Raw genomic sequence first — 8173 nt, 5'->3', positions numbered from 1 at the left:
TAAAAATCACAGGTAAGCATTTTAAAAACAATGGCTCTAATCTTTTGAGACAAGATGTATGGATTTGGGACTCTGGTTTCTCTCCATGGTGCTCAGATGAGTGGCAAAGATAAAAATGTAAAAAGTAACATATTTTGAGTCTAGGAATTAACCCTAGGACTGAGTGTTACAGTAAGTTGTATTCCTCTTTAGATTTCATGAGAAATCCCTGACCTAAGCCCGTCTAAGATTTCTGCATGTAGTGACAATTACCTCTTCAGTAAAAAGAACAGTTCATGAGGCTGTGATTAAATTCAGCACATCTTCCTGTCCCTGCTGGCACTTTAGACCACAACCAGCTTGGAAGGAGGAGAACTTTCTGTTGAGCTGCAATGGGTAAATCTAACCCCTTTCTTTTTTGTTGTTTTTTGGTTTGTTTGTTTGCTTTTAATAAACCTGTGGTAAATGGACAATGCTTTCCCTCAGGGAAACGTTCTCATCAGCTTGATTCATGGAAAGTTACTCATCTTCTACCTCAAGGAAAGAATATGTATTTAATTCCTGAGAAAAGACTATTACATCACACGAGCAAAGATGGTGTAACAGGACGCAAAGCTGTGAGAGCTTCCAAAGCCAGCAAAGTTTGCTATGAAATGAAATGCTCTTCAGAAGAGTTTGTGTAGCATCTATAGGAAATACTACACAATTAGTGTATTACAAACATTCTTGTCCCATGAGATGACCTAATACTACTGGCCTTTTCCACCTCATGTCTTGCTTGAAGTGCAAGTTACAGCAGATATTCTTGCATTACTTAACTAATTGTCATCACTTGCTTGATTCATTCCATTATATTATTTGTGGTGTACCATGAAAGTCTTGTAAAAGTGTGCTTGCACATTATTATTATGGGGTATTGATATTAAACTGGGAAAATGCCATGAGGCAAATGCTTAATAAATAGTTGACCTCTCAGAAATGCATGTTACAAATAGCTTACGCGTAGTTGGAAATATAACATGGATGAAAAAGTGCCACCTGAGTTTATGTGGTCTGATTATTGACAGGACAAACTGGTATGACAGTAAGTTTTCTGAGGTACAGAACACAAGCTGTAGTAATTGGTGGCACAATTATTTTTGTGAACAAAATTCACTGTGACTGAAGCCTTTTGATGTGGCTGAACATTGTTCTCACCTGACACTGTCTGTCCTTGTCTGATCTTAAATATGGATCAGAAAATCTTGCTGAAGGGTTGCCTGGAGTACCAAGATCATTTCAACATAATATAGTTTTAATATAAACTGTGGTTTTGTCAGTTTCTACGTCCAGGATTACCTTTCTGAAAAAGAAATAAGGCTTAGACTGGAATCTGCAGAAATGATATTTTCTTCTGCCCCCCTGCAGCTTAGGAAAGCTTAAATTGCAACTGTAAAGGCTAAAAAAATGATGAAGGTATGGGATTAAGACTAGGAAGTTGTTTGCCTTCCCTTTTTCCCTGTGCAGAGCACTTTCTTAGTCTAAAAATGAGAATAAATCTCTGCTGTGCCAGCAGCTCCTCTGTGGTTTCTGGGAAGTCACTTAGACACGTGTCTGTGGAGGAGAATAAGCAGATCCAACAACTTAGTTTGTTCTTGGAGAAGGCTGAATGTTACTGGGAAGGTAGAGACCTGTGCTAACAGGGTGCTGTGCTTGGCCTAAGAAACCTTGTGCTCACAGGCTGGGTTTGTTAGACTGAAAATAAAGTCATAGCAACAGAGCCACATGGCACGTCTCCAACACATGGCTCACAGGAGCTCAGGTCTGTTCACACATGTCTGTGTTGTTAGCAAGACCTTGGTTTTCCTGGACTGGGTGCTCATGGTGAACATCTGTGTTCCAGGTTCATAACTGACACATTTTAGTGCCACAAATCCAAACCTGATTTTCTTAAACTCCTTCTCCAGCTGCAGTCTCACCCTGGAGATGAGAGCCATAAAATCTCCTGGCTCCTAAAGGTCTGCTTGATGTGCCCAGGGCTGCTTCACACTCAAAAACACTGAGTTAGAAATTTCCTTTTCCATCCAACTTGTAGAGCTGGACCAGTGGGTGCATTCAGCACATTCCTATCCAAACAGTCCCCGCTCAAAGCAGAGTTTTTCATCCACACCTACACTGGTTCATGTACTGGTCAAACAAATAGGCTGTACACCTGATTAAAAACATAGTGGTCACCACAAAAAGAAGGTTTCCTGTCTCTGTTTTATCTCATGGTTTGTCTTTTATAGCATTTATTGCAATGGAGGTGGATATGCAAAGTGGGTAATCAGGCAGTGGAGAACCACCAGGAAAACATGGCATTGAACACAAGGCTTTCTTATCACAGCTCAAAGTAAGAGGAAAAAAAAGTCACAATATGATAAAAAAAATTAAAAAGAATAAATATAATTAAAAACTAATTGACCTGGAGAGGAAAATAAATGCTTATCTCAAAAAGCCCTTTAGATTGTCCACAGGAAAGAAGGCTTTCCTCTGTAAAGCAGAGGAAAGGGGATTTAATTGTGGCTGATGTGGATTCAGGAAACATCCTTCTGTTTACTCTCTGTTTACTCACATCGACCTTAAGAAATTTCAGCACAGGTAATCACCTCCCACCAATCTGCACTGCAGTGGGAGAGAGGCCCTTATCTTGGAAGGTAAGACACTAAGTAGAGAAAGATGTTCTGCACTCTTATGTTAGAATTACCCCTGAGGTTTCTCCCTCCCTGTCAGATGGCAATGACAGCTCCACCTTATCACACAAGGGTATGGTAAGGAAAGATGCTTGTTCTGTTATCTCTGTTACTATTGAATTCATGAAGAAAAGGAAAACAGACACCGCAGCAAAGGCCATTCTGGTTGCAGATTCTTATGACAGTTTGCAACTTCCTCAAGAAGAACCTATCAAGAAAGGTGGCCTAATATGGGCTACAGTCTGAATAAAGAAAAGATTATTTGGAGGTTTTTTTTCCTTCCCTGTCCTGGCCATTTGAACATTTAATAGTTTAATACAGCAGTAGAATCTGAAAAATACATAGAATATGTTTGAAGAATACAACTGTGTTATGTCTCTTGCTGTATCATTATTCTGAATATCACTACGGTTATTGCAACAAAAAGGCAGATTTTCTTTGCATTTTGTAACTTAGCAGTATAGTGGGAAAATATTTATTACATAATATAGAAACCAAGTCTCCAAAGTTCTTTAAAACAAATTGTTGATGATCGAGTATATGCTCCTCTATTGATTTGTGTGACAAAAAAAACCCCATTCATTACATGGATTTCATTCATTTTTATGGTAATTTTATGTTACAGAAAAAAAAAAAAAAAAAGAAAAATTATTTTCAATAGAGCTTGCAGATTTCTCTTTTCTTTTCTTTTCTTTTCTTTTCTTTTCTTTTCTTTTCTTTTCTTTTCTTTTCTTTTCTTTTCTTTTCTTTTCTTTTCTTTTCTTTTCTTTTCTTTTCTTTTCTTTTCTTTTCTTTTCTTTTTTGTTTTCTTCTGATCACATCACATCTAGGGTCTTTCTGCACACAACGTTGTTCATCTAAGAACAAACACTCCTGGGATAGTCAGATGCATGCAAGCTGATTCAATTATTGGTGAAGGTAAGAGAAAACTCAAGCTGGAAAGCACTCAGTAATCTAAAATTAAATAATACATTGACATGGCAAAACTGAAATTCTTTCTTGACAAGATTTCATTGGACTTTTGTTCTTCAGCTAATATTAATTTTTTTAAATTACATTTGCTTCATCAAAATATCAAACAGACAAATGTATTAGTCCCACACACATGTGGATTCTGCTCTGAGTACTAGGGACAGCTGGACTGACTTTCAGCTGGACTAATTGGATCTTGTGGGTGGTTTTATTAGGATCTCTTTCCAAATAATCATTTAAATAAAACCAGGTCTGACTTTGGTAGGTGCATTCCCTGAACCATTTGCTGGTTGCAAAGATTTCTGAAAGGAGCCATGGGATTGAAACAAAGCCTGCCACCAGGAAGGAGCATGTAAAACTCACAGAAAATCTTAGTGTTGCTATTTAGTATTAAGCCATGGCTATGACAGTATTTTTCTACCTCATTCCTTAACCTGCTAATAAATCATTGGAATTGTGTAAACCTACTGGTAAACTGTGCTCAGCAGTACTCTAAGAAAGGACTTGTTACTCTACTGGCACAAAAACGACAAACAAGATATTCTGTAAAAAAAATCCTCTGACTGGAGATGGGGGAAGCCCTACCCAAAAAGGAACAATATAATTAGATCTCTTATTATGCTGTGCTTGCGTAATTCCACCAGTGAATACGGTTTTGAACAGGAAGAAAGGTGGCCTTTGGCTGCAGCATGCAGGTAATAGCAGCTGGCAGCCATTAGATCTGAATATTTGATGTTTGTTCACAAAGAGAGCAGCAATGGCCAAGGTGCAATAAATGAGGAGAGCTGGGCAACACCCCACATACTACTCTGCTCTACTTGTGAAAAGCTACTGGAATTCAGTAATTTTGCATTTTTACAGAGCTTGAAATTAAGGACGGTCTTAATGGAGTCACCTTCTGAGAGATTTTTATCTTCTACAAGATTATTTTCTGCACAGCAGATTTTTTTTTGTTGTTCTCCTTTTTTTTTTTTTTTTTTTTAATATACAGCAAAGTCCTGCACTTAACTGAGGGGGATTACTCAAAAATGGGCAAATTTATGTCAAAGTGTTTCCTAGTTGGTGCAACTGTGAATCCTCAAAAGTTGTCTCTATGCAAAATAGAAGAATAATGACATAGGCTGTCTAATTCTTGGCTTGTTTGAATAAGTGCTGTTGATTTGAGATTCTAGGCTGAATTTTTCATGTCCAAAAATTGAGCTTCATCTGCTTGAGCCTGTGAATGAACCAGAAACCGTGCCTGTTACTTTTCAGAAATACTTCTAGATCTCCAGTGTCTGAGGAAGGAAACTGAAACAACAACAAGTGCAATATCAAGGTATTACCTCTATTGAAAGTGTTCTTCAGCCTCTCTGCGGAGCAGGTCTGTGTACTCTATTAGTGCTTTTGGCCATAATTATTTATGCCAGATGTTTGTCCAAATGAATGCACTTATCAAATCCCAAATTTTCCTTGTGTTTTCATTGTTTGTGACAATTTTCAGGTCTTTCTAGAAACAAGGGTTTTGATGTACATTTCCATGATTCGCTCCTGTGATAAGATTCCAGGTAAACTATATATATATACCTCAAGGAAATATAATGATTCAGGGCTTTTTAATGCAGTGACTATAATCATAGAATAATTAAATGTTCCTTGAATTTGGAAGCTTATAAAAACGTTGCTATGCACCATATGTGATGTCAGTTACTGCTTTGTCTTCCTAGTCTCCACATTTTTTTTTTTAAGCAGTAGTTTATTATGGTGTCTGCAAATTTTTTTTTTCCCCTACAACTAGATCCAGCTTAATGTGCTGTAATCAGAGTGTTTGCCATTTAAGGGCTGGAATGAATGTTCTGCGAAGAGCAGCTGTGGACTTCAGGTTTGTCAAGCTTGAAGAGAAGAAGGCTTCATGCACTTGTCTGTCTCGGCCTCTGAAAAACAATCCCAAGGTTAAATATGGGACAGAAAAGGGCCAGAACTCCCACAAGTGCAAGGAGCTGAGGTTTTCTGTAAATTGACCTGACACATGCAGGTTCAGGGACACCACGGTTAGATTTGCCATAATCACCCTGGAACCAAAGGTCACAGCATAAAAATACATGCGCAGGTTGTGCATAATCCAGTCCAGGCCAAGAAGCACTATTGCTGGTTTATCCCTGATTAACAAACCCTTACAAAGTGTTTGTACCATTGCAAGATGGTGAGCACGGCTAAAATCATTTCACTTGGACAACGAGGAGCAGTAGTGAAAGACCTTCAGATTACTCAGAAAAATAAGTGAAGCCACTTTCTCAGAAGGCATAATTGTCCTAATAGCGTGACTGTTCACAAAATAAAACATCAGGGACAGAAACAGTAGAGAAACATTTGAAGGATCTCATGAGTTTAACCCCCCAATTAAAAAGAAACAAGGAACTGATGATCAGAACATTTGTCCCTTGAGAACAACCCATGCAGATTCTCATTAAACCAGTAATTGAATCTATCAAGTTCTGCTGAATTTGCATGTAGAGAGAAGATTTCCAAATTTTCTCTTTTGCAGAGTGCTGATAGTTAAATTAGAATGTTTCTGATTCACTCTTTTTCATTTTCACTTTCAAAATAAATGTATTTTAGAATTACATGAATAATCCTGAAGCTGTTGAAGACAATCAATACTCCTTTATTTTTTTTTAGCATTTTCTTCAGATTTTAAAGCAGTTAGACTTAAGGTCCAAAGCATGGACTTTTTTTCCAAAATATTCGGAATTCCTGACTGTCAGTATGAAAGCCAATGGGAACAGCCTGATGTTTATCATTTCACTTGACAGACTAAGTTATGTGTCTTTGACCTGCAGAAGAAAATGGAATATATGCTGCCTCTGCTTTTTAAACTTGAGATTACATTGCCTGTTGGAGCTTAGATCTCCAGCTTAAAATAACAAATTAATGGAAACAATATGGAGTTCAAAATGTTTATAAATACTGTCAAAGCAAATCTGGAGGAAAAATAAAGCTCACCGGCAAGTGGGAAAGACACATTGAGAAGTGGAGACCATTTCCCAGAAAATACATTTCCCCAAATCTGCTTCTGCCCCAAACTGGTAAACTTCAGCAGCACTGGAGTTTGTCTGCCATTCCCAGAATCCAGGCTGGTAGTATACTCCATGGAAAACTGGGGGAAAGGGTTTGCTTTGCCCTTTTGGAAATCATCTCTTGAGATCAGTGCCAGGAAGCCTTGTGGCTCCTGAGTGATACCACAGATCTTGCTTATCCTGGAGCTGGTTTGATCTCATTTTCTGCCAAACTCCTCCTGTTTCCTCTCCAGAGACAGCTGTGAGCACAGGTTCTTCTGGGTTGTTCCCTGAGCCACATTTCTGGAGCCAAATGTACCCTTTTCTCAGTGCTCTGCATGCAGGGTTGCCGTGATGAGTCAGGAAACAAAAACTTAACAAACTGAAGGCTCAAACCTTCATGTTTTCCAGGCCTGAAAGAAAAAAAACCAAAACATATCAACATTTAAATTGTCACATCCCATCTGGAAGACCAAGAGGAGATGCAGGGAAGTAAAGACCATCTCAAGCTTGGCTCAAAAAGGAGAAGTTAATGCTTTGTTCCCATTTGACTGGAATAAGGATTCCCTGGGCCTGAGTCACCTGATTTAGGCCATGGAGTACCTTTCATTTGGAAATAGCTGCATTCACAGGAAATACCTTTTGAGAAATGTTCAGCAGCCATCCTAGTCTGTAGAAAACAAGGCTATAAATACTCTAAGCCCCATTTTGTTTTCCTTCTACCAGTTTTGGGTGCCCATGCATGACTGCAGCTTCTATTTGGTGTTCACAAGGCCCTTAAGGTCAACATTTCACGTCTTTGAGAAGATTAAATGACAGCACACCAATGAAATTTTTCATTTGTATGCAAAATGGGGATTTTTAAGAAAAAAAGACAGCCACCACTTGATTTTGCAGATGCATGCACTAAAATACAGATTATTTTAGGCATATTGGGACCTGGCTAGTTAGTAATCTTCATATAGGCTGTTTGGCCCTATCAATACCTGCCATGAATGATCAGTCTCCCCATTTCGACAATGTGCTCATAAGAAGACCATTTTCTGCCAATATCGTTAAAGATTTATTATTTTATGCATGAGAGGAAAAGATCAGTAAAATGCAACAGCCTAGTTGCCTCTTATTCTTAATTGTTTTGAGGTCTAAGCCAAGAGATTTCCTCTTTTCACAGAGTATTTTAAAGAAAAGATGTTGGGGGCTAGGTGGGGGGTTTTTTGGTTTTTTGTTTGTTTTATTTTTTAAATGCTGGACAACCAGATGTATAGGAAGTTCCAAGTACAGGTGGAAGAAAGCATATTATTACATGATAAACGTGACAAATTGCTTTTATTTGCTTTAAAAAGAGGGGTTTGACATCCCAGATAATTTAAAAAAAAAACCAACCACAACAGAAAACCAACCAAACAAACAAAAAATCCAAACCTGAATACTGTTCGTGTGAGTGAATTGAGGGGAAAATTGTGTGCAAATGTGCAA

The 8173-nt window shown here is 38.1% G+C and overlaps 1 long non-coding RNA gene across 2 annotated transcripts; it reads left to right on the top strand.

Annotated features, from left to right (window-relative positions):
* The first annotated feature begins 4446 nt into the window (after positions 1–4446).
* Positions 4447–6892, top strand: LOC136288950 (uncharacterized). Of its 2 annotated transcripts, none has more exons than XR_010720661.1 (4): positions 4447–4503; positions 4917–4980; positions 5146–5209; positions 5440–6892. It is a non-coding gene; the product is annotated as an uncharacterized lncRNA (long non-coding RNA). The 2 variants fall into 2 exon arrangements; XR_010720663.1 differs by having other exon boundaries at positions 4917–5025.
* Positions 6893–8173: the final 1281 nt, after the last annotated feature.

Source organism: Chamaea fasciata, unplaced genomic scaffold, assembly GCF_029207755.1.
Source record: "Chamaea fasciata isolate MVZ Bird 193981 ecotype frontalis unplaced genomic scaffold, bChaFas1.0.hap1 SCAF_4, whole genome shotgun sequence".
NCBI classification, from domain to species: domain Eukaryota; kingdom Metazoa; phylum Chordata; class Aves; order Passeriformes; family Sylviidae; genus Chamaea; species Chamaea fasciata.
This window is presented reverse-complemented; position numbering and strand designations above follow the sequence as displayed.